Raw genomic sequence first — 27,169 nt, 5'->3', positions numbered from 1 at the left:
AATGTTCAGTGTCTTCTTCAATGGTTCTCTACCTTATTTTTTGAGGCAGGGTCATTTCCTGAGGCTGTATGTCACTGATTCTGTTAGGGTGTATGGCCATTGAGCTCTAGGAATCATAGGAATCTCCCTCTCTCATGAAGAGATTTTTTCACATGGGTGCTGGGGATCTCAACTCAGATCCTCATGCTTGTATGGTAAGCAGGCCCTACCATTGACATCTCAAGGAAAATCAAGGAGCACTATGCTCTCAATGTGTGAGCCTATCCATGGTTTAGTTACCACCACCTGGAAGCTTGTTCTTTTATTGAAATTGTATTTATTATTATTAGTGCATGTGTGTGTGTATGTGTGTGTGTGTGTGTGTGTGTGTGTGTGTGTGTGTGTGTGCATGCATATGTTGGGGTATATGGTCATGGACATGCATGTGGAGATCAAGAAGACAACTTTCAGAAGTTGATTCTTTCCTTCCACTGTGGGCTTCACCCAACTCAGGTCATCAGGCTTACTCAGCAAGCACTTCCATCCACTGACCCTTCTCACCAGCAATGGTGATCCTGTTCTAGGGGCAGTTTCTTAGTATCTGACCAGACTTGTAAGTAAATCAGTGACTTTGGGATTAGCACTCAAATGCCTGTACTGTCTTCCAGGCGATTCTGATGTCTGATTGTATTTGTGAACTATGGACACATGAATGGCTCTTTTGTACATCTGTGATGACTTTCTTTGTCGGGCCACATTAAGGTGCAGACTTCTTTCACAGACTAAGAGCAATAACTTTGCTATGTAATCCAGCACCCACCAGTGACTCAATGAACTTCTCTCATGCACTAACCTTTGTGAATACTCTGTCTGGGTGTTCTACCTCAGATTAATGAGAGTGGTAGACAGCTCACATATTCCAGAAGCCTAATTTAACTGATTTCACAACACTTCTGAGTTGCTTGGCTCCAGGCTCTTCCTGTTGGGATTTACGAATCTGAATTTTAAGAAACCATTTTTCAACATACCTTCAAGTTGACAATTTTATTGCACCAGTGAATATGACCACACTGGAATGTGAAGTAAGGGGAACAACCCTAGAAATTGAGGGTTGTAGGAATTTGTCAAAAAAAAACACTTACTAATTAAAAATGCTGACCCACAAGTGAGTCACCAAGAGCCTCTTTGCTTTGATTATTCACAGGAACCCCATCAGTTGGAGAGTTATTTATTTAAGGAACAGAGATTTATTCAGTCTACAATAAGTATTCTCGAAAGCCTTGCTTCTGGGACTCTCGGATTCCCCTTAGTCCTTTAAAAGGAAGCCAAAGACCTCATCTTACAGATGACAAAGATCAGACAACCCAGCGAAGACTCGATTGTTGTGGACAAAGTCCCAGCTCTGACTCAGAGTCCTTTGATTGTTTTTGTAGATGACTATTCTACATAATAAACATGTATTAAATATCTGCTCGTGGCTGGCTCCTGGATTTTGGGATGGAGGTTTATAAACACCTAATAGGACCCTTGCCATGAAGGAGCTTTATGACTGAGACCCTGTCTCCTTGATCAGTAATGTCTATCTTGGGCTGATCTTGAACTCCAAAGAAGCAATAAAAGGGAAGGAAAATGTTATTGATTTCTGCAATAAAAAACTATCAGAAAAGCAAAGATTACATTACAAGGTGTCCAGTGTCCTCAGTCACTTGATCAAGGACATCTTGGTGATCAAGAGTTTAAAAGTTAGGGACAGTGTGGGTGGTGGAGGGCTTTCCTAGCATGTATGAGGCCCTGGGTTCAATCCCCAACACTATGTTGTAAAATATAAAAATAAATAAATAGAAGTATTATCTCATGTCATATTCATATTTTATATTAATATATATACATGTAATGTGTAACTGCTAAATTTGTCAAAAGGCAACTGAAATTTGAGTTAAAAGTCAGTGAAGAATGAAAGCAAACTTTGGACAAATTGTATTTTGCACAAACACACACACATACACACACACACACACACACACACACACACACACACACACACACATATTCAGATAGATTTCCAACAGAAAGGCATGCTAGAGGTGGTATCTACTGCCTTTCTTCATTATTTGAGTATGAGGTTGAGTTTAGAAGTCAATGTTTTGAAAACATTAGTATCTCAGCTTTGTGAAAGTTCACATTAAGTCAATAAAATAATGTGACTGACAACTTCAGAGAAAGGCAGGTCTCCACTCAGACATGTACAGACACTGGTGGGGATGGGGAGTAGGTAAATATCAGACCCTTCCAGATAGTGTTTCTGAGGAAGTAAAGGCTCACCAAAGAATATTAAATGCTATAGAGATAAGAGGCTATATTTATTCTGTCAACTAACATTTTAAGTAGTTGTAATGTGCCATGAATGACACTAAGTCCTAACCCCAGTGAAGATAGCAAAATGTTACTGTATTTCATTCTGTTATTAGAATAGCTAGCAAACAGCTTTGGGATAGCATCCCCAATACCCTGTAATCTGAACAAACTAGGAATAAAAGAAAATTTTTAATTAGTTGATATTTTTTACTAGGAAAAAAATCAGGGCTTTATAATTTTTTAAAATTTTACAGTGTCAGTATAAGACAAAAAGGTCAGTCAATACACTATCAATAAAAAGGAAAATGGATACCAACATTAAGTCATGGCTAAAAAATAAATAAAGATTGATGGAGAGATTCTGGCTGGTTTTTTTTCTGGAATGTTAAAACTGGCTATTGGAAAACTGTAATTTTGATCATGATTGGCCAATTCTCCCTCTTCATGAGTTTAAAGCTATGACTAAAGGCAGGGCGATGGGAGACTCGTTTTCATTAAGCTCCCTTTTAGAGCTCTGAATGGCAGCTAGGTGGATCGTAATAATTCTCCTTCCCTTTCCCTTATCTGGCTGGAGTGTCTAACTCCAGATTTGGAAACTCTTAGACATTACTGTGAAATGTATCATAGTCTGTGACTCACCACACAAAGGACAAGTGTGCAAATTGCCTTACCAGAAGAAGAAAAACCTGCCCATCGTTCTCTTTCTTCCCGTGACAAGATTTCACTCCTTTCTCTCTGATTCATTTCCTGAGGAAATCAACAGGACACAAAATGGCTGCTGTGTACAATTTTTAAAAAAGTCTCCAACCCACACTTAGAGCACACAAGCTTTTTAAAAGACAGAGAATTTGTTATCTTCCCAAGAAGCCTCTCCTCCCAAAGGCCTTGGTGCTGTGTAAGAGAAGGGAACGCAATCCTTGAATGGGTGCTCTACATGAAATCGCTTTGCATCTGCCTTACTACAGTTCTAAAGATGGAAGTCAGCAGGAGGAAGAGCAACAGTTAATCTGGGCCCACTGCCATCAAATATGCTGGTTGCCCAAAGCAATAGTTTATATTAATTGGGAGCTTTCCAGAATTAGGTTCCACTTTAAGTTTTCCACATATTATTTCATTGAATCTAAATAACTCCATGAGTTAAGTCCCTTTGTGGACCCTAACCACAGTTAAGGAGAAAGAGGCTCTGAGTGGTGAATGAATTTTCTCAAAATGATGTATTAAGACGCACATTGGGATTCAAACCTCCAACTGTTGAATGCCAGATAGTAAATTTCTGATTCCTCATTCAGTCCTTGGAAAGGTTAAAACACTATTATCTCCATTAAGCACACAAGAAAGAGAAAGTAAGCAATCTATGCAAGAACATGAAGATTACTGACATGTTTTATATGAAATCTGAACTCAGGTGAGGCAGGGTCCCAGTGTTCATATTCTGCTCATGAATATGAAACTCAGATGAGTCCACCTCCTCACACTGACTTCCTGTCAATCCTTCCCAAACCTACTCAGATGGATGAATGTGTATTCTGCACATTGCATAGTTTCAAAGTCTCTCGATATAACAGGTACCACAGAACACTGGGAGTTGAATATGTTCTAAAGAGATTCTAGAAAGAGGTGGGATTAGAGAAGAAGAAAGCTGGTCATGTGATGCTCCTTAGGGAAGAGGTAAAATGACACTATGATGACTAGAGTTGACTCTGTTTCCTGTTACCTCCCTAGCTATTTTGTGGGAAGAAAAAAAAATACTCTGAAGATCTATGGAAAGAATGCATAACCTTCGCGCTTAGTGGAAAGGCTCTATTACAGACATGGCTCGTGGTCAAAGCAGTGAAGGGCTGAAGGAGAGGAAAGAATTTTTCTGAGATTACAGTAAAAGCTACTAGTGATGACTCTCCCTAGTAGGGTTCCAAAGGGTCCCATCAAATACAAACTAGAAAAGTTATAAATCAAACCCATACTCCCTCTTCATAAGGAAATACAAAAGGGCAGATGGAAAGGAGGGGGAGTCACAATTTCAACATTTTCTAGGGATTTTCCACACGATTTATCTAGTTGAATAGGAAAGAAAAAAATTTAAAGTTTAATTTTGGCAACAGAGCTTTGCTGGATAAATGGAGTCAGTTTTGACCGTCTACTTCTGACCTGCTCACAGGCAAACCTCCAATTTAATAAAGACAGGGTTGTTGTAAAGAAACCCTGGGAGGGTGAACATGTCTTATTGACAGTTTGCATCTAAACCATGCATCTCTTTTGTTTCACCTACACATGGGGTTCAACCTTCAGTAAGAATATTCATTTGCCAAAACTTCTATTAGAACAGTGTTTTCAATAGCCTATAATGTTTTTGGAGGGGTCTATGGAGCCTCACTGGCCAACAACTCCAAAGAGGAACCTAGTCCTGGCATTTGGGCTTTTTATTTGTTAGACTATGGTATCTAGTAGAATCTACTCTTTGCTCTTCTAAATGGACATAATATTGACTCCCAATGACCCGTTGGCATATATATATATATATATATATATATATATATATATATATATGCCAACTTTAATTGGAGAAGCTTCTTTTAACAACATATAGAGACTCACAACTGGTCAACACACAGAAAGTAAGAGACTATGCTGCTCCCAAAGCTTGGGGATCGCTATGGAAGAAAGCACAGGAAGACTGTAAGAGCCAGTGGTTGTGGATCACTGCAGGGAAACTGTTTTCTGGACACAGCAGGACAGGTATGTTGATGCTCAGCAGTTGAGCCAACATGAACAGAACCGGCACAAGCTCAAGACCTGCAAAATCCCAGCACAGGGAGGGGACTGGGCGTATCGTCCCACCTCTAGTCAAGGATAAATTGGCAGCTGATAGTCATTGAGCAAGTTTTCTTTATGGGTATGGCCCCTGGTGGGTTGAACGCTCGCTAGTGGAAGGTCTCACATCCAATGGGTGGCACAAATTATACTTACAAAAAAAATTTTTAGGAGAACACAGAGTTGGGTGGGTAGGGGCAGAGGTGGATCGCAGGGTCAGGGGGAGGGAATTAATATGATTAAGATACATTGAAAAATCTCAGAGAACTAACTAAAGATGAAAATAAATTAACAGTATTTTCCTACTAGCTAGGAAGTAGAAGGATTTCAAACTGTTCCCTAGTACTCTGAAATAAAAGTTCTAAAATTATTTATGAATGAATTAACATGATTCACTAATAATTTGGGGGAATCGAAGTCTGTAAATACTTCATTTTGCATCCTTAGCTGTGCTTCTGTGTGTCTTGTCTACAACAGGGACATGCTGGGCATTTCCCAAACTTGTCTGATTATAGACTATCTTCTTATTTAGTGGAACTTATACCAAAAATCTCACTGACCTTGATTACAGGAAAGGAAGCATGCTCTCCACCTTTGTACAGTCTAGTAAACAGTTCTTAGTAGCATTAGAACTAGAAGGAGGGGACAGTATATAGATGATGAGGACTACCGACTGGCTATGCCTTTGACTGGGAGATCTGGGCCTCTACGTAAGATCCTCCAGAGTAGTCAGTGACTAGGAATAAGAAAGCATTCCCCAGTATCCCAGGGAGTGCTTTTGGGTGCCACCTTCATGGCAGTGAAAAAGAATGGCATTCTTCTCCTGTATCATGCTGGTGTCAGAGGGTAATGAGGGACAAGGTAGGCATTCTTCTCATAAGGCCTCTCCAGAACTAAAGAAGTACACAGAGGGAAAGGTTATTCGTACCCTGTTCCTGAACCTGTCTATTGATTACACTTAATGAGTTCCATCAACAGCCTTTGACACACACTAAAAAGAACCTCAATTCCTTTAGCGAGTCATTCTGGATCTGTTGGATGGAGCTCCTTGGGCTCTCCCACATTGAAGACTCACCTAATATAAGGAATCATACTTCTCTGTAAGATCACCTGCAGGAATGACTCTATAAGGTCACAAATGGCATTTATCATGGACTACAGAAGAGGAAACAGATGCCCCAGGGGAATATGCATCTGTTAGAGTTTTATGGGGAAAGGAAGTCTGTGGGTGAAACTGCTGCCTATAATGCACTTTCGGCAAAGTGAGAACACCCTATGCTCAATACCCAGACCACTTGAAAAATTTTTAATGCATCAGAGTCAGGCTGCCCTGTCCTCAGACTCAAACATGCATAAAACACATAGTTAACTCACTGATACATTGTTCATTTAGCAATGACATTAGCCACGATTTTGGCCAGTAAGTCAAATTAAAATAATATTGAATCTCTTTTCATCCTCAATATAACTAGGAGAGACATATCTTAGTGTCTTCAAATCATGGTGTAGAGATTAGGGAGGGAAAAATTGTCACCAATGTAACACCTGGAAAAGTGAGATCAAAACCCAGACTCAGACTTCCAATTTAGCTTGTCATTAAGTGAGTCAAAACCCATCTTCCTTAAAAGATTTCCAGTGTAAGTTCACAACTAGCCTAACATTTTTCTAATCTTCTAGCACTTAGTATGTTGTGCTATAAACTTTGTACCTTATTGGAAACTTATTAAAATTATTTTATGGGTTTCCATTTTATTTTTCCTATTTGAACCTAGAGCTCTGGCCTTGTGTGTCCCATGGCCTTCTCATGTGCTATTCTTACCCCAGCAAATGTCCCCTGTCTAGGCTCCATGTGCCTTCAGCACTCAGCATAGATCAAGGGCCACTCTTCCACCCCTGGAGAGTCTCCAGCCTTTAACACCATTGATCGGGAAGGAAGGATGCTCAGCTGCATGCCGTGTTCCTATGGCACCCAGTGCTCATCCTCCTGCATACACTCTAAGCGTCTATTGTCCTGCCTTTCCCTACTTGACCTCAGTCAGCTTGAGAACAGGAACCTTAAACTATTTCTCTTGTAACTCCCGAGGCTAACAATTGAGAAAAGTATACATAGTCCAGTGAAGGAACACGAAACAGAGCAAGGCAGCCAGCAGCTTTAAGGAGTTCCAAGTCTTGTGGGGGAAGAACAGCATGTAAAGAGACCATGACACCGCATACTTCCCACACACCAGTGGGTTCAGGGTACTTTGGAAGCAGAGATAAGAAGAGACAGCTGTCCCCACAGTGAGGCCTCAGAGAGCAGAACGGAACAAAGTCTTAAAAGAAGAGCGGAAAGTCAGCAGATAGTGTTCACAGAGCTGAGAGGAGTACGTGGGCAGGAAAGAGGGAAGGCAGGCTCCAGCAGAGCTGCATTGTGTGCTATACAGTACACTGACTTTCCCTAGAAGAACCAACCCTCGCCCCACCCAGCCTGCTGGCTCTAATAGTGCTGCCCGTCACATTTTCTGCTTTTCCTGGGGCACCAGACTTCGCAGAGGGTTTGAAAAGTGATTCACCTTCCTAAAGGAGGTAGACCTGAGGGCAGAGTTGGTGGCAGGGTTGGGGCAGGGGAGAATAGGTGGGTGGATAGAGAGATCATGGATGAGGTGGAGTGAAGGGTCACAATCTTTCATCCAGGTAATATCTGGAGCCTGGTGTACCCTATATCTTTTGGGAGTTTGAGTTTTTAATCCGACGTACCTACAAACACAAGATCCCAGCCAACAGCAAGACCTTAAAAATAGCATCTCCTACCACATATGCCCAGAAATAGTCCCAAAGGATTGCTAGGGATTGTATCCCTGAAATGGGTCCTTCCTCATTGTACTGTTTAGTTTGTGTTAACTTGAAACAAGCTAGAGTCATGTGGGAAGAGGAACCTTAACTGAGAAAATCCCCTCATAAGAATGGTCTGGAGTGGTACTTCTTTTTTTTTTTTTTTTTTAATTGATAATGGAAAGGGAGGACCCAGCCCACTGTGGAAGGTTCCCCCTCACCCAGGGCTGGTAGTCCTGAGTGCTATGAGAAAGCAGGCTGAACAAACCATAAGGTGTAAGCTAGCAAAGTGCACTCCTCCATGGTCTCTGTTTTAATTCCTGCCTCCAGGTTCTGCCTTGAATTCCTGCCTTGCTTTCCTTCACTGACAGTCTTCAAGCTGCAAGATGAGATAAAATAGGACTGCTTCTTCCTCAAGTTACTTTTGGCCATGGTGTTTATCATAGCAATAGAAACCCTAAGCAAGACACCTGAGCGTTGGGCTCGATCTCTTCATTTAAATATGGAGACACAGGCTGGCATGGCTAGCCCATTGCCTTTCATCCTACTCCCAACAATTTCTCTAGATCCAAACTCTCCCCCAAACAATTGCTCTATCTCTTAAACCTCTTTCCCTACTTCCTGCCAGCTAGTTAGTCTCAAGGTGATTATGGGGTTTATATTTGGTTAAAAAAAAAATCAAAATAGACAAAAAAAAAAAAAAAATTCATGACATGACCACAAAGTAATGACTTCATTGTTTTTTAATTTACTCAACAACTTAGTCCCAGCATGCACCTGCTGGAGTAGGCTATTTGGAGACAAATGAGGCATTCTTCTTAGCCTTAAGCAACTTACCAAGTGGAGTAAGAAATAGCACAGTTTCCCAGCATTCATGTACCTCAAGTTAGCCATCTGGAAGGATGTGAACTTATTATTTTTATAATTTCTGGTAAGTCTCTTTTAAACCAGCCATGATGCAAATGAAAACATCCGCTCACAATTTTATAGCTACCTTTAAATTTATTTTTAATAAATAAAAATGGCCTCATTAGCTAGGCCAATTGGGTATGACACTTTGGCTATATTTTGAAAATATAAAATATACTACAAAGATCATTATTTTTCTCTCACTAAGTATCCAAAGGGAATACGCTATAGGTTCTGAGTCCTACTAGCGAGAGGAAGTACAAAGCTGTTTTGCCCAAGGCTAGACAGCATCATTACCCCAGAGGGATTTATAGTATTCAGAATAGATATGTTTTAAAACATTTGCTAAAATAATGAGTTCTGGAATTTTTATTAGCTTTCCAGACAGGCATATATCTGCCCAGAGGCAGGTATCAGGATCACCTTAGGTCACATGCAGTGTCTCCCAGCTTTGTGATTCTGCAGTTGTTCAAACTGGATTTTGCAAAGTCTGTGATGAGCTGAAGAACTATTCCTGTCCCGGTTCTCTTCCTATGTAGGTCAAATCCCATCCCAGTGAGGACCCTGCCAATAACCACCTCATGACCCGGTTATTTTAGATAGCCTGATAAAATGAGAATTAAACTCAACCTCCAAGCCAGAGTTGCCTGTTACAGAATTTGACCTGAATCCTATTTAAGCAAAGTGTGTCTGTGTCATAGTTTCCCTTTTTCAATCTTCAAGATACAAAGTGAGCATGGAGCAGTCACAGAAAAATTATCAATGAGTAGACCAAGTCCTGATTGCTGACTCCAGTTGCCTGATGGAAACCGCAGAGGCATGATGTTTGGGGGCTCAGAGCTATTCATCTTCAGATGAAAACAATTTCCATCTTAGCCAGACTGACAGGGCATACCTGTACTCACAACAATCACCAGACAAAGAAAGGAGAATCATGAGTCCCAGGCTAGCCTGATACATGCAATAAGGTCTTGTCTGAAACACACAGGAACACAGAAACAAAACCAAGGGCTATAAATGTAGTACACAGTTTACCTAGTATGTGTACAGCCAGAGTTTGATTCCCCCATGCCACACATACACACATATGGACACACACATATGTGCATTCATGTACATGTACACAAATGATATCCATCTCATGTCTGTCATGCACTCAAGTTAAAGAAAGACATGGAAATTTGCCCAAAATATGTCAGGCATATTAATAAGCTTTGTTGGCCAGTAAGCTGGCTCAGCGGGGAAAGACGCTTGCTGTCAAACCTGACAATCTGTGTTCAGTTCCCAGAACCCACGTAGTGGAGAGTGAGAACTAACTCCTCAAGTTGTCCTCTAACCTCCACAGGCATGCCATGGCATATGCACATGCCCCATAAATGAGTAATTGTCCGAAAGTTTAAAAAAAGCCCTCTTGTCATATTGGATTCCCCATGCCTGAGGCTTCTTTCCCCTCATCCCCAAGGGGCTAGTTTCTTTACTGCCTTCTTCTTTCTTGGAGTGAGGGACTAGTCCTCTTCTCTGAAATGTCCCTGTATGAGAATGGCAACCCCCCCCGAGAAGAGATGCTTGGTTGGTCCTCACTATGCTTATTAAGTCTTCTCGCTGGAATGGACATTCTGCCGAAGCATGAGGCCTCATGCTGAGAACCACACCCAGGCCATGGAAAGAGCTTGATATCGACTTGCTGAACTGTCAAACAAAGTAAGGTACTTTTTCAGAGGCAACTTCATATCCCTTCTTTAGCTGTTGTAAATCTTTCCTCTGACACTTTAGTATAGCGTGGAGTTCTCCAAAATACTGTGGGGCACTCTCTTTGCTGTCATTATTACATTCATTCTACCAACTAAACTGAGGAGTACTTTATGGCAGGAACTATGTTTCATACCTTCACATCCTTTGTGTTAAAATAGTAAGCATTCAATAAATGCCTATTGCCTGAGCAATGGGGAGAAATGTTTCTCTTATAATTACAAGTGCTACAGATTTATGACAGAACATCATATCTCAAATTCTGCCCAGGCTTCAGAGCTTTCTGTAGACCAAACTGAAGAAGCCATGAGTCACTGTGCTTGGAGGGGAGGGGCATGTGTTTGTGCAGGATTTGTTTCCCGACCTCGATGAATCATGTGTATAATCACCCAAACTGCATCCTGTCTGGGGAAGTAACCAAAACCCCTATTTCTGGCCCCAATGGCTTCTTGGTTTTATGAGTAAATGCCACTGGCATGCCATTAAATAAATGCCCTCAGAAAGCCCTCAGCTAGTGCCATAACCTACAAAAGTCTGGGTTGTGACTGATGAGTCTTGCTTTGAGAACACGAGGTGATGGCCTCTCTTTCTCAGCTTGTCTGTATCCGGTGGTCTGCCTCCAGGTTCTGACTGAATATTGTGATGCTCTTTTCCAAAACAAAGGTCAAGTCATTCTCCTGCATACAGTCAATGGGCCCTACCATCTCCAGCAGTGGTTCTCAACCTTCCTAATGCTACGACCTTTTAATATAGTTCTTCATGTTGTACTGATCCCTAACCACAAAATTGTTTTCATTGATACTTCATAGCTGTAATTTTGCTACTGTTAAGAATCATAAGGTCAATATCTGACATGTAGGATAGTGTTAGGGAACCCCTGTGAAAGGGTTGACAACTTCTGATCTACAGAAAAAAAATTAATTTCATGCATGTATGTGTACATTTGTGTGGAGACCAGAGGCCAACACTGTGTGCCATTCACAACTGTGCTCTACTCATGATTTTTGACAGGGTCTCTCACTGAACCTGGAGCTCACCAATTCAGCTAGACTAGCTTGCCAGTGAGCCTCAAGGACCCTCTTGTCTCCACCTTCCCAGTACTGGGATTGCAGACATGTACTGTTGTACTCAAAATTTTTCTACAGGGGTGCTGGAGATTGAACCAACTCAGTTGTTACTCATGCTTGCACAGCAAGAATTCTATCACCTGAGCCACCTCTCCAGTGTAATATCTAACTTCTTCATTCTGAAAATTTTTATATGTATAAATGTTTGCCTATAAGTATGTATGAGTTCCGTGTGCATGCCTGGTACCCAAAGAGACAAGAAGAGGGCATTGGATCCTCTGGAGTTAGAGATGGTTCTGGGCCACTATGTGGGTACTAGGAATTGAACCCAGGTCCTTTGCAATAGCAGAAAGTGCTCCTAACTTCTAAGCCATCTCCCCAGCCCCAAGATCTAACTTTTTAACCTAATTTCCAAGGTCTTCTAGAATTACTTCACTTACCTTCTCTTCCTTCAACTCTATTAACTTCCATTCATACCTACCATGGACGGTTTTTCTGAATATATACAAAGCTTCCCCTTCGCTTGTGACCTCGCTCCCTCTGTCTCTCTTACACTGCTTTCTCCTCCAACTTCTGAATCTATGCTTTTTCAAACCTCACCAAATAGTACTTCCTCTACACTGTCTGCTGTGCTTGCCCCACAAGGAAAAATAACTTCTTAGAGGATGCCGAAGGCTATCTGTGCTCCTGTCTGAGGTTTTAAAAGTGTACTATAAACACACATTCTCTAATGTGTTTGGCTCTCTAATAAAACATTGTTTGAAGAAGTTAGAATCTTGGCCAGTGCAATAATCTTTCAATTAGCAGTGTGAGATAAAGTGAACAGTCAATATAAAGTCTGGTTGAATGGAAAATTGAATTTATTCCCTCAGAAATCATCAAGGAAGGCTCAATGTAGATATTTCTTATTCTCAACTTTCTCCTTTCATCCTTTGCCTCTTTTCATGAAAATGTAAGACTGAGAAGAACTCTGGTCTCTGAAAACAACCATTGTCTTGTTTTATCATCCCAGGCTTCCTTCCTCCCAAGATCCGCCTCCTTGTGGCCTACTTTGCTAGCAGATGTCGTAAGCTGGGGGGGGGGGGGGAGATATAATTTTGATATTAACTTGAATTAAGAAAAAAGAAACGTAATTAAAAGTGGATCTTCTGTTTTAAAGAACAAACTTTTTAAAAGATAGCATATTCCACAAACAAAGACTTTCCTGTTATTTTCTGTTGCAGGGTATCTGAGCTACCATGCCCATCTCTGGGCAGATGGAGAAGTGAGAACTGATGCAATAAAGCCTCGCTTTGTTTGAGTACAAAGCACGATGCTTTCTTTCCATTCTACTTTCTTGCTCAGCACTGGTCCTGAGAATGGGGACAGAGAAGATAAACCGAGGTTCACCCACGTCAAGGACAGATATGGCGGGAACAGGGTGTCAAGAATTCTCTCTGTCCAGTGTCATTTGGCACTTACAACATCTAGGGGAAGACACAGTGGACCCCTTCCCTGTCTTTCTAGTGGCTGCCAACCCCGATCTGTACCACTTAGCGACTGCACCACCACAGACAGATTTGCCCTTTCTTCCTCAGAGAAGAAAGACACGTAGCACCTGCTACAATAGAACCATGCAGTCTTAGTGAGTTCTATTTTTTTGTTTGTTTGTTTGTTTGTTTGTTTTTTGAGACAGGGTTTCTCTGTATAGCTTTGTGCCTTTCCTGGAACTCACTTGGTAGACCAGGCTGGCCTCGAACTCACAGAGATCCACCTGCCTCTGCCTCCCGAGTGCTGGGATTACAGGCGTGCGCCACCACCGCCCGGCCGACTTAGTGAATTCTAAAGTGTGGCCCAGATAGGCGTTGTAGCTACAAATTCAAAAATACCACCTATTTTTCCCTCATTCCTCATTCTTTGGGCTTTGCAAACATCTTTAGAGACCCAGCAATAAGCATTTTCAGTTTTGCAGGATATATATATATATATTTACTCTGTCATAACTTCTCAAAGGTGCCTTTCTAGTAGAAAATGTAGTTATAGACAACATGTCCACATTTGGAATTTTATTCCAGTGAAACTTTGTAAAAACTATGTATGACCAGATTTGGCCCATGGGCCATACCATACATGCAAATCTCTGTGCTACATGTTTGGTAAAAAAAAAAAAACACCAGAGGTAGAGAGAAATATCTAAACTTGTTTTCTGGCATAAAGAATGAAACTGGTGAGTTTTGTGAGACCTCCAGATGTCTCCTTAAGGTACCATTTGAAATTAGGTTTGCAACCCTGACCAGTATCCTCACCACTATCAGGAGAGGCATAAAGCAATCCCAATTTTCTATACCTTCCTCTGGACCACACTCATCTCTGGGAAAGACAGCTCTGATATTGTTAAAGAAAATATCAATCACACTTGTGGTAAAAGGTCACTACATTTTTTAAAGAAATTGGTCCTTTGAGCAAGATGAATTTTAATGGATTGGTTTATTAACCTAAAGGTTGAACCAGACTGAGAGTAACTAAATGATTTGTTCATAATTAGTATTATTTATAATTATTTTACTTGGGGAAAAATATCACCTTAAATGTCAGGATGTTTTTTAATTGCCTCAGATGAGATTCAAAATAATTGACTTTGCAAATGTATTCTTAAAGAAACTCATTTAAAAATATCTGAAACTGCTGACAGTTTGTCTAGAAGAAGCAACATGTCAATATTCATTACTATGGACATAGCAGAACTTGATCCACGGTTTTTAAAGCCATGTGAATTGTGGTCACTTCTGTATTCTAGAACAGCTGGGATGCTGAGGGAGAGATACACATTCTTATTCTTCATGAAATCTGCACTTTGAGTGTACTATGTGAATATTTATACAGTTTTCATTAAATGCAGAATGAATATGTTTTCAAGGGGGAAGGAGTGTATGCATATGCACACACACATAGATATACATATATATATACATGTACGTGCATGTGCAAATGTGTGCGCATGTGTCTGTGCTTGGTAATTTTAGAAAAATACAGTCTTGTACATAGTGTACATTTGGATAGGATATTAGCTTTTTGCAGGTGAGTAGGTAGGTGTGTGACTTAAACTTAGCATCTTTGTAAATATTCACTCCATCATTTGATTGGTGGAGATGAAGAGAAGAGGAGAAAGCTTCCTTTTGTTAGCAGTTGGAACAAAACTTTCAACTAATCTTGAGGTGTGGGGCAATCCCTAGAAATGGCACAATGGAGTCATGATGATAGCACAGTGCTTGCCAAGTCACAAACTGTCGATGTCTGCAGGTCAATGGTGCACTTCAAATGTACATTTAGATGCAAGGAGGAAGATCTGTGAGAACTCTAGGCAGCTGATGAAGGAGGTATCAAACACTTCACAAATGGTCTACACTGCCTTCCTCATATGCCACACTGCTGCTCAAAGCTGAGAGAGAGGGGAAAAATATGGCTACAGGTGTCAGAGCCCACTGAAGTTCTCATAGGCGACTGCCACCAGCCTGACCCAGGCCACAGACCCAACTTTATGTCTGACACATTGCATTTCAGTGAAAAAAAAAATCACAAGTGACCTGGAAAGAACATTCTAGAAAGGGGAGAGAGTGACGGGATTATTATTATCACAGCCTGTCATTTGCTTCTTCAAAACAGTCCAACCATATGCCCAAGACATGACATTGACTCCTGTGTCCAGGACACAGAAAACTCACTCCCCCAGGCACCATGTAGAAGCCATCAATCACTTATCTGCATGAGAAATAGAAAATAGAGCTGAGGCTGGAAAAGGAATATTTGTTTCTGTCAAAAAAAAAAAAAAGGAGTGAATATGAAGTGTCTCATTTATCAAAAAGATTAGTTCTAAAAGTCTGGGGAGTTACATGTATAAATTGTCCACAAATAGTAGAATAAGATATGAGTGCAGATTTGCATGTATACCATCCTCTCCAGGACTCAGCAAACTCCCTGCTGAGAGCAGCAAGGCTCTATTAACTGATTAATTATTATTAATGCCAACTTTTATTTAGCTAGCAATTATAATCTATTAAGAGCATTTCTTCACATCCTCTTACTTATTTAGTCCTCGGAACAATCTGGAACACTCGTCAGTAATATATTATTATCTCCCTTTTCAGACAAAGGAAAGGGAAACTCTGGGGTTTCCTAGCTTGGGCTAATCCCGACAATAAGTGGCAAATTCTAGACTAGAAGACAGAATTTCTGATTGCTGGTCCACTTCCTAGAGCGGTGCTGGAAGATCCACGGGAAGAAAGGGAAAGTGAGAAGCATTGGTTCACAGTGGAAAGAACCGGGGAACGCCGGCAGACCAGAATTCCTTCTAGTTTAGGTCAAAGTGGGAGTGGTGTGGCTATATGACAGACAACCGGAAAGGTTAGATGGACTGTGAGGCACATCTGCTACTCACTCTGAACTTCATTTTGCAACTGGACATCCCACGTCAGACTCCTACCCACCCTTTTCACGTCCAGTTTCTTAAGCAGCCGAGTTGGAAGCAACTTCAGACTGCTATCTTTCCTCAAGCGCCCCCCCCCCCTCTCAATCTTTCTCCTTTCTTTGGCCCTCCTTTGAGCAACCTCACCTCTTAACCGCCTCCCTTTCTTGATGTTCTCCATCAATGCCCCTCTGCACTGCCTTCCCCCTTAATCTCTGCTGACCCCTCTTCATTTTAAGTCTATCCATTTTCCCAGCTCTGTGCCTCTTTACCCATAACCCCCCTGGTCATCCTCCCTCTGTCTCTCACCTGTGTTCCGCAGCAACAGACACCTCCTGGTCACCCCTCAGATGTCTTCCTTCTGTCCGTCTGAGGACTCCAGATGACTTCTTTCTGTCCGTCTGAGGACGTCCAGAGAGCTCCAGGGCCTACAAGCTGGAGCTGCGCTGTCTTCAGGCTCTTTGTTATTTCACTTCCTTGGTTCACAGCGCTGGTAAATAACAACACACACACACAAAAGATGGTCTCAGCTATGTTTCTCGCCTGCAGCCTCCAGCAGTGTTATCTCAGACCCCAACATTACAACAAAGAAATCTCACAGTTGGGTTAGTGAAAACCAGTACAGGACAGGAGCAGAAAACTTCAGCGCTTCCCAAATTGCTCAGCCCCAGCTGCCCTCCAGGGGCTCCCCCTAGTGGGAGATGCTGAGCACGGCAAGCCAGTACTAGGTTCGGGGTCATGTCTTCTCTTCGGGTGGGGGGAGAGGAGTGCTGCGAAGCAGAGAGTGTTGTTCTGTTGAGCTGGAGCACTGAGGTCCTCTGAAATCCACCAGGGAAATCCGCTGGAAAGCCAGAGTTCTTTCGACGTGGAAGTCCCTGAGTACAGGTGGAAATGGTCTCACTAGTAGCTAAGCTTACAGAGCTTGTACTGTACGAGGGACGAGGTGATTGGCAATCATTCGCTGCTGCCGTGTGTCTATTTTGGACTGGTAAAAATGCATCACGAAATCACACCGTCACACACACACACACACACACACACACACACACACACACACACACACACACACACACACACCGCTGTTCTGGAGAGACAGGCATCGTCTCTAAAGTCTGAGAAAAGCATGCTGGTCCAGTCTCCTGGGCTCTCTTGGCCTTTTGGTGTCGTGGGAACCCTGGGATACTTTCTGCTGCCCACTGTGATGAATACAGACTGCATATCCAAATAGCCTCTTTCTCTGCAGAGATGTAATCTCATCCATTCTAACCTACCCAGCAGGCAGGTAGGAAATAAGAAATCGATTATTCTCTGCTGCAAAAAGGTAAGCAAGTGATGTTTCCAGTGCTACTAGACAAACCATCAGGAGAGGGAACCTCGGGACTGGGTTTCCTGACCTCCTCCCACCCAGAGGGACATCTAGACCATGCTCCACCTCTGGAGATGAGGGGAATAGAGGCTGAGCTCAACCTCAAGGGGCCCCCTCAGCAACAGGGTTTTTCCCACCCCCCAGTGTGAGGACAGTGTGCTGAGCATGATGCAGAGAGAGACAGACCCAGCTTGATGCTGCAGGCAAGAGTTCAATTTATCATTATGTCAAATTAGGCAGGGAACCAATAGGACCAAGTCAGAAGCTTTTTATTTACCAGTAACTGTTAGCAGAGCATAAATGAATAAGGAGACCTTCCAGGACCATGACAGTGATTTGGTGATGACTAGGCAACCACACGCTTTGTGATCCAATAGGTTCACCATCAGACCAGTTGGGGGACCTTGACTGGGAGATTAGAAGAGCCCTGTTTCACTGATAAAGAAACTGAGGTCAGAGTCGTTAATAGACCAGTCTGTGATCAAATAGAAATCTCTGAAAGCTTTGAGCCCAATTCACATGTCACATGGCTATATGGGCTCTTCTAGCTATCCTGAGGGGAGTGGGGCACCTTTGGCAAGTAATCAATATAAAACACTTACTATTTACTTAACGAACCAAATCACAAGCCAACTCTCACCCATCTCTATTAAATTCTACTACCTTTCTGATGTTGGAATCAGCACTGTACTGAACCATGTGGGAAGCTTGAACTTGGTGTAAGCCGATACAGTAATATATATATTGGCTTTTCGAGACAGGGTTTCTCTGTGTAGCTTTGCACCTTTCCTGGAACTCACTTGGTAGCCCAGGCTGGCCTCAAACTCACAAAGATCCGCCTGCCTCTGCCTCCCAAGTGCTGGGATTAAAGGCGTGCGCCACCACCGCCCGGCTATGGCTCAGCCGTTAAAGGCTAGGCTCACAACCAAAATACAACAGTTACATTTTTTAAGAACCATGGCTATTTTATGGGCTCTTTCTTCACTAGCAACATGAACACTACAGGAAGTAGGTTCCAAATAGCAACAACAACCCATGAAAGAGAAGCGTATGGCATTAAGATGGTGGTGGTGGCAATGATGATGAAGAAGAAGGAAAGCCAGTTAATGATATGGTTATTGAGCAAAGAGCCCATCATTATTACTTGGACCTGTCCTGGATCCTTGGGCAGAGCAAGTGTTCAACAACTCTGACAATACTTAAGTTCTGTTATAAATGCACATCAAACACAAAAGAGGAAGAATGGAGGTGGGCATGGTAATGCAGAACTATAATTTGAGAATGCTGGTGGTGAAGGTAGGAAGATTAGGAGTTCAAGCCCATCTTCAGCTACATAGCATGTTGGAGACCAGCCAATGCTGCATAAGGCTCTCCATCCAGAGAAGAAGAAAAGTCAAAGAACTGTAAGAAAGCTGCAAAAACACAAGCAATACCTTCCATGAAAATGTGTCTTCAGCTAAGACTAGGTCTCGCTCTGCTAATAGAGTTGGCATTCAAGTCCAAAAACATTGCTCAGGCTGTACTGTCAGGTGTATTGAGCATTCAAGGAATGGCAGGTCAGTGGTAGAGGGTCAAGGCAGTAGATGAGGAAGCAGGGCAGGTATTGCTCCCATGGAACATCCACTTCTGCCTTGGACTCTGCCAGGCAAACTAGAGTAGACTGAGCAGCAACCAGCATCTCCAAACGATGAGAAACCAGGCCATGGGAAATTTGAAAGTGGGGCTACTACTCTATCATTCATATTTTCAAATGTCCAAGGGGCTCTCAAGTGGAAAGCAGATGGTATTTACTCTGCCAAGCCTTAGGGAATAGAATGGGGCCATCCAGAATAAAGTCCAAACAGAAAGCCTTTCGACCTACTCAAAGAACAATGTTCTAAGAGGCATGGTGGTTCATGCCTATAATCCCTGCCCTTGAAAATAGAGAAAGCAGGATTGCAAGAGATCCCATATCAAAAACCAAACCAAAGCATAACAAAAAGAAATAGAAAAATTAAAAAATTCTTCCAGTTCAATAGAAATGATAAGTCACTTCTTATCTCAAAAAAGCTAGGAGGGCTCTGCCTTTGGTCCAAGAAAAGACCCAACCACTGAGGCCAACTGGAATGAAATAACATTTGAGGATCTGTCTGACTCAGAATCTTTGAGCTGATATGTGGAAGTCCACAAAGATTCCTGCTTGTGGTTAGTTTCCAGGTTTAGATGTCAGAGTTTATATTGCTCTCCAAGGCTACATAATAGGGTGCAAAGGCCTCATTACCAGGCGTTTTATACTTCAAGGCCTAATCACAAGATGCTTTGCCATGGGGCATGGTTACCGGGTGTTTTGAATGGTCTGCAATGAGTTATATGTTGTGCTTTGATCTCAAAGGGGGGAGGTCTTTTGCCTCTCCCCTTGCTAGTGTATAAAAAGCCCATTAGAAATAAACTTGTGGCTGCTGGATATTGACCCAGAGCCCTCCTGAAACTATCCTGTGTCTCTGTCTTTTTCTACAGCTATATTTCTATCTATCTATCACTTCTCAATTCCTCACTCCCCCCTTCAAGGGACTGTTTGATAGGTCGGGGGCTGAACCCCAACATTGGACCCCAACATTGATAAATAACTGAAATCTACAGGAGAAGCTAAAAAAGAAAACAACAAAAACCTATGAACTACCTACACAGCATTCTCTCTCCTGCTAAGGCATCTCATAGTTTAATCTGACAGCCACCCAACTCCAAAGTGTGCTTCATTTCTTTCCCTGTCTTTCACTAAAACAGAGTAATTTACCCTCCCAGGTAATTCCACAAGGCTAGAGGACTTCTTAAATGAGACAACTGCCCTTCAGTGTGGTGGAAAATATCAAGGAAAAGGCATAATTCTGCTCTCTGAATCAACCACAGAGGAGCATCTTATGTTTTAAAGAGATGTCAAGAAACCACTGCAATAGCAAGCTACCATCACCCTCAGGCCTGACCTCCTTCCACGACTTCCTCAATTACCAGGCTGGAACATCTCTGGAGTTGGCCTCAGAGATCCATTTGGTTACAGAGCAGGCTACTGGGGCTAAAGAGTAGCCAGTCGCATGTAATATGTGTCAGCAAGGCGTGGAGACAAGGGAGAAGCAAACAGTACCCTCAGAATGGTTCCACATCAGCATTTTTTGAAAAGTTCAAGGTTGAATGGCCACATTGGTGACACTGTTGGTTTCCCCTGCTCCACCACATTTTTGCAATATTGGTAAGCTTTAAAATGCAGACAAGGGAGAGAGAGAAATAGAAGCAAGATAAACAAAGAAGGGTGAAGACTGATAGAGAGGAATATCAGGGAGCTTTAGGGCCCCTTACGTGATATGTACTGTAGAAGAGCTGGAGAGGTTTGGAGAGGTACAAAGCTCATGAAAGGAAGGACAAGAGAAAGAACGTTAAAGAATTCATTTCTGGCCAAGGAAAGGAGAAAAAAAGCTTGAATTGAAGGATGGAGCAAAAGAAGGAAGCAGGGAGGAAGGGACAGTTAGAAGGATGACGACAAGAAGTGACATCCCACGAGAGGCACCTGATGAATAAGACTTTCGCAAGGTCACATGGAGGTATCAAGAGATGCTGGAAGTGGGTACACAGATTGACATTAAAGACAAAGAAGGAAAAAAGAAAGACCAGAGCAGAGAGATGGAAGGAAGGCCGAGCCATCTCATGACTGAGTTTCTTCATTTCTCTGACTTCCTTGCTTCTCAGGGAAACACACCTAGGAACACTCTCCTGTAGTCAAGGACTGTTAATACATCACAACAACGAGAGTCCATCAGGTGTAGACTGAACACCTTCTGTGTGCTCAAATTTGCAACAATAATGGAACAAAGCCTGCTATAGAGTGCCCCACAGTACTCAGTGGCCCAATCAGCTGTTGCTTAGAGTACTAATAGCTAGGGTCAAGGTAAGCAACAGGAACCCATTGGGACCCACAAGACCTACCCTCACAATAGTAACAGAGGACCTGGAAAAAGAAGAGGAAACAATAGCTAAGTGCCGGTTTGGACGGCCTGTGAGGTACCCTGAGCATCAGCAACAGTTAGTTCATAGGAAGTTGGCTTGCAGCCTGAGACTGGCAGAGAGAACCCTAATCTCTGATGTCCAGAGAAAGGGCCATTACGAAGCCCATGGGAAGCCAGGCTAGACAAGAAGATGGCTTTAGTCTTCAGGGAAGTAGGAGCGGGCTACCCAAGATCTTTTGATAGATCTGCCTACCCTGCCTGAGGTGGCCAGATTCACTGGTGTGCCAAGAAAGAAAATGGTCCGTGTGTACCCTCTCTGCTCCATGCCCCCCCCCAACTTCCTGTCCACTTTGCTTGTCTGTTTGTCTATTTTGCAGATGAGCCCTTTCTTCTCATCCCGCCCCCCACCCCCAATGCCTCTGTTTCAGGGAAGCCTTTGCATTTTCCTTGGCCTAGGTACAGCTTGAAGAATTCTTTTAGGCTAGGCCAATTACAACAAGCTCAAAAATTGCTGAGCTGAGTGGTTTCATCAGAGATCTGCTTACATTCCCCCACTCCCTGCACAGTTCAGGGGCCCCCCTTCGTGCCAGAGCTGCACACAGAAAGTGCATATTTGGCTTTTAAGGTGGAGCGGGCCTAAGAGGCACTTCCTCTCCACCCCCAGGAGGGGATAAGGCACAACCAATTTTCATGTTGGTTTTACTCTGTTTGATTGGGTTTCACTCAGTGGAGGAGGAGGACAAGATGACTCTGATGTGACTTCCTTGATGACTGTCTTGTGAAAGAGCTAGAGAGGTTTTACAGATTAAGCCCCAAGGGATCTCAAGTTGGCAGGAGAATTTTGTGTGTCAATTCCCTCTCTCACCCCTAAACTTCCACTCCATTTAGGGTTCACTGCTGCAATTATATCCTTGCAAAATCTGGCATTGAGAAGAGGATAGTGTAGGTATATAGAGGATTTTTTTTTTTTTTTTTTTTTAGTTTTTGTTTTCATCATCACTGAGAGATGTTTGAGCAGTAATGATGCAATTTCAAGCAGGATTACTCCAAAGCCATCCTTTCTGATTTAGGAATTGTTACACCATGAGAGCTCAGTAAATTTACCTCTGCCTATTTCCTTCCATGTTAACATTGGCATGTAAACTGTGCCTTGCTTAAGGGAAGATCTTGAGGGACATCTTCATGAGAGTATATCAAATAATAGTATAGCCAGTTTGGAAATTAAAATTATCTGTGGATAATTCACAGAGCATATAATCCATGTGAGAGTCATTGAGAACTGACCATTCCTATGAGGCATTTGCCAAAGAAGCCAAACTATGTCTTTCCAACCACAGGGCAAGTAGCATAGACAGACAGCTGCAGCTTCTGCATTCATGGCCAACTAAGGCAACAGCATTGCAGGTCCACATTCTGAGTTTGAAAGCATTCAATGTGAACACAGAATGTTTTAGATAGAAAACTCTGTACTCGGTCTCATAGGCACCATGGCCTACAGGTGTCCAGGGACTCTAAGAGCAGTCAATCAGAACCAAGCTTTCTTTCTCAGAAACTAAAGGGTTACTGGGCTCAAACTGCCATGGTAAACCAAGAAGCTGAGGAAATCAGGGTGCGTCTCATTTCCAAGTGAGTAAATAACTCTTAGGGACCTATGTTGATCTCAACATGCTTGTCTGTGGTGACATATAATGTACCCTAATAAAGTTTGCCTGAAGATCAGAGGACAGAACAAGCCACTAGATTAAACATAGAGGCCAAGCAGTGGTGACACACTTTAATACTAGCACTTGAGAGGCAGAAATCTGTCTGGATCTCTGTGAGTTCGCCCTGGACTATATGAGATTGACTCAGTCTAGAAGAGAAACAGAGCCAGGCAGTGGTGGCACACACCTTTAATCCCAGTACTGGGAAGCACACAAGCCTTTAATCCCAGGAAGTGATGGCTTAGCAGAGAAAGGTATATAAGGTGTGAGGAGACAGGGACTAAATTGGCAGAATCTCCCTTTCAGCTAAAGGCTTTTTCGACTGGAGCATTTCCGCTGAGGACTCAGGATTTCTGTCAGAGGATTCATAGAATTGGTGAGGTGAGATGTGGCAGTGGCTTGTTCCTTTGTTTCTCCGATCTTCAGGCAAAGTTTACTAGGTTACACAATATATCACCACACTTGTCAGAAAGCTCTCCATTGTGGACAAGAAGTATACAGTGATAGTTCCCTAGGAGTGGGTTCTGCCAAGGACTCCCAGCAACCCAGGACTGTTTTATCCCACTCAAAATGTGACACTTGACATTCAGACATTACCGTATATATCCATGGTGGGGTTTTTTTGTTGTTGTTTTTTGTTTTTTGAGGAAAATTTACCAATTAGTGTGACTATGAGGATGCTTCATTCTTGATGGACAATAGATATTTGCATTTTCATACCAAAAAAAAAAAAAAAAGAAAGAAAGCACTGGAAGCTAACAGTAGCCCTCAGCGTGGGAAAGCAATAGGGTTATGAAAAGACACTAATTTCGTCTTTGATGAAAGATACAATTGGACTTTCAAGAGCTGCTCCTCTTTAGAGAACTTCAAGGGTCCTTGGCCAGGGACCAGCCTGGGTCATGGAGACATAAAACTCCCCCAGGATTGGGTAGGTCTCTAAAGAAGGGACTTCAGTTACCTTGCCTTCATTTATCAAAGTAATGTTCTTCTTTTTTTTTTTTTTTCCTTTTTTATTCTGGAGTCAGCATAAAAGAACATGCTGTTAGGTAATCCAAGAGGCTCATTGGGAGGTGCCAGTGAGTGAAGCTCATGGGTTCATAACAGACCTTTCATCTCGGAGCCAATGAGATGCCGTCTTCATCAGAGCTCTACTGCCCACTGTTGTCGGATGGCATGGCAGAAAATTAATAGGCAGACATTTTCCACCTCATTGTGAGAGTTGAGGAAATTTGGTATCAGAGTCTTAGATCTGTGAGTAAAGACATGCTGACGGAAGAGAGAATGGGACTCAAAATAAACCATCGAGAGTCACATGGGACCGTGCAGGAGACTGGATAGCACCACGGCATTTAGGATTTTCCTACTCTTAATTCTTCTTACCTTTGTGCAGAGAACTGCACTAAGAGCAAGCTTGGCATTGCACAGCACCAGCATGAGGAGCTACGGTAGGACTCCAGCAATGGCTTTTGTGAAGTAGCATCCTTCCTTGAGGGAACAGAAACCTGCATCTTATACCTTATCTCTGACTTCGACTCATCCTACTTCGGGGTCATGTGACTCCCATCATGACAGATTTAGGGGGAAGTTTGTGCAGCTGACAGGCCCTAGCAACTTGTATCTTGACTGTTTGTTTCCTGGAGGGAAAGAGCAGAAAGTTGAGTTGCCGGCATTGGCTGGTGCACAGATGCCCAGTCGCTTTCTTGGGGAATCTGGCAGTGACTATGCCACATCGACCCCATCCCTGCTTCATTTTTCCACCACTGCTGTTCAGTTGCTCTGTCCATCTTTTCCTTCACTGACTTTCCTGAATTGGTCCATTTCTTTTAACACTGATGCAGCTACCCTTAGTGGAGCTTCTCTCTCTCTCTCTCTCTCTCTCTCTCTCTCTCTCTCTCTCTCTCCCTCTCCCTCTCCTTCCTCCCTCTCTCCCTCTCCCAGCCCCCACACACACTGGATTACCATTACACCGCCTAGGTTGGCTTCCTCAGATGACCCACTATGATCCAGCTCACATATGACTTCTGGTTGGTCTTACTAATAGCTGCCTTTGATCATATCTCTCTTTGAAAACCTCTGGCAATCCCTGTTGCCTGCCTGTCACAATCCTGACAGGTGATTCTGCAGTGCCTGCCAACTAAGGCTAAGAAGTAAATTGACAGTTCTACTGACAAAGACTGAATTCTCCAATGACTCACATGTTGCCCTATGAATAAAATATTTAAATGCAGGAAGTTACTCCAACTTCACATAGCCCAAGCATCGTCTTATCCAAATGGGTTTGTTTCCCATACATTTTCATTCTCTCTCTCTCTCTCTCTCTCTCTCTCTCTCTCTCTCTCTCTCTCTCTCTCTCTCTCTCTGTCACACACACACACACACACACACACACACACACACACACACACACACAATCTTTTTTAGTATCTGACATGAATTGTCCCTTAATCTCTTGTCCTTATTGTTTGTTCTAATAGTGAGGTCTACTCTCTCTGAAATTTGACTTTACAGAAAGGTAGTCTAATGGGTATGTATGGTATGTATAGTTCGTTCTGATTTATACAACATCACCTCCCCTCAGGATCTTAATCATCTATAGACTAGTCACAAAGCCTTCTTGATTCTGATTGGTATTTCTCTGTTGGGCTTATGTTTCAGTTACACAAAAAAGTATCATACACCATGACAGTAATATTGCACTTCTAATTCATAGTGACAACAATGGTATATGGGAAAATTTACTATATGGCCAATAGTCAAGGAGGTAAGAAGGTCAATTTTCTTATAAAGAAAAAGACAAAGCTGTATCTATTGTCCAAGCTACTAGGGGAGGAAGATCCTGAGCCCAAGAGGTCAAGACAAGCATCTGCAACATAAAGGACTCTGTCTCAAAAGAAAAAAGAAAAGGTCAGGGAAGAGAAGGGAAGGGAAAGGTAGGGAATGGATAGGAAAGACAAAGAACTCAAGAGGGCAGACAGCACCCTCCGGAAGCACACAGCTAGGAACTTCTGCGTGCACTTTCTTTTCACGTTTTTGTTTCCTGGGAGTTTTTAATAATCTCTTTGCAAAAAGATGCAGGCCTTCCTGGATGGCCATTTGGCTCAGCCATGGTCAACCATTTTGTCCTTCAAAGCGGTCATGCTTGGAACTTTGTATGCTCCAGCACTGGGCTTGTCACACACAGGAGGAGAGGTGGGGAAAGTCGATGTCACTGTCAAGGCCAACCCCACTTTTATCTACTGCGAAGAAAAGGAAACAAAAGCAAGATTCCTGTCTAGCCAAGGACAGCCCAGTGAAGGAGCCTTCACTGCCTGAGTGGCAAGAGAGGACAACAAAGTGTGTAGACAGTGACAGGAAGGAGCAAAGAGCCCTGTGCTGTGGTTTTACTGCCATTTGTTTCCTGGTTTCCTGGATGTGGAAATGAGATTCTTTAGCCAAGGTCTGGAGATGAAGATGTCCACAATAGGTTCCTCCTACATCTATAGTTCCTTCCATCGTGTAAAGTAAAATGCTATTCTCACCACGACAAAGCACCAGGGAGTGTGGAATCAGCGTGATGGTATCCGAGCATGCACAAGCCTGTCTGCACTTTGCCCCAACTCAGCCTCTGCTTCCCTCAGCACCAAGGGCTGCAGGGATCTCTCAGGCAGCCGGGCCTACAAGTGGGATGCAGGTCTCAGTATCCTGCAAGAGACACCTTGAAACCTGAGAGAGTGGAAACTGAAATGATGCATCTCAGAGCATGACTGAGAAAGCTGCACGGAATGGTGCTGAACTATCAACACAGAATGAGGCTTCTAAGGAATGGCCTAAATATTGTAAATATTACCATGGCTATGTATGGGTGGCCAGAAAGCAACAAGAGAGGGGAGAGTGGAGAAGGGAGAAGAAATAAGAGAGAGAGAGAGAGAGAGAGAGAGAGAGAGAGAGAGAGAATATCTGCCAACCCCACAGCTTGTCCATGATACCCTTTACAGGAGTGCAGAATATGTCTCCTGTTCATCCAAACA

At 42.8% G+C, this 27,169-nt stretch overlaps 1 long non-coding RNA gene across 1 annotated transcript in view; it reads right to left on the bottom strand.

The window, feature by feature from the left end:
* The window catches only part of LOC118587406, a 159,549-nt gene that overhangs the window by 41,524 nt on the left and 90,856 nt on the right, over positions 1 to 27,169 (bottom strand). The window contains exons 3-4 of the long non-coding RNA XR_004945456.1: positions 16,429 to 16,609; positions 3,006 to 3,081 (exon numbers count right to left, since the gene is read on the bottom strand). This is a non-coding gene — a long non-coding RNA (uncharacterized LOC118587406). The remainder of the gene's footprint in view (positions 1 to 3,005; positions 3,082 to 16,428; positions 16,610 to 27,169) is intronic.

The sequence above is a fragment of the Onychomys torridus genome, chromosome 7 (genome assembly GCF_903995425.1).
Source record: "Onychomys torridus chromosome 7, mOncTor1.1, whole genome shotgun sequence".
Classification (NCBI taxonomy): domain Eukaryota; kingdom Metazoa; phylum Chordata; class Mammalia; order Rodentia; family Cricetidae; genus Onychomys; species Onychomys torridus.
Note: the sequence above shows the minus strand (reverse complement) of the source record. Positions and strands in the feature narration are given on the sequence as shown.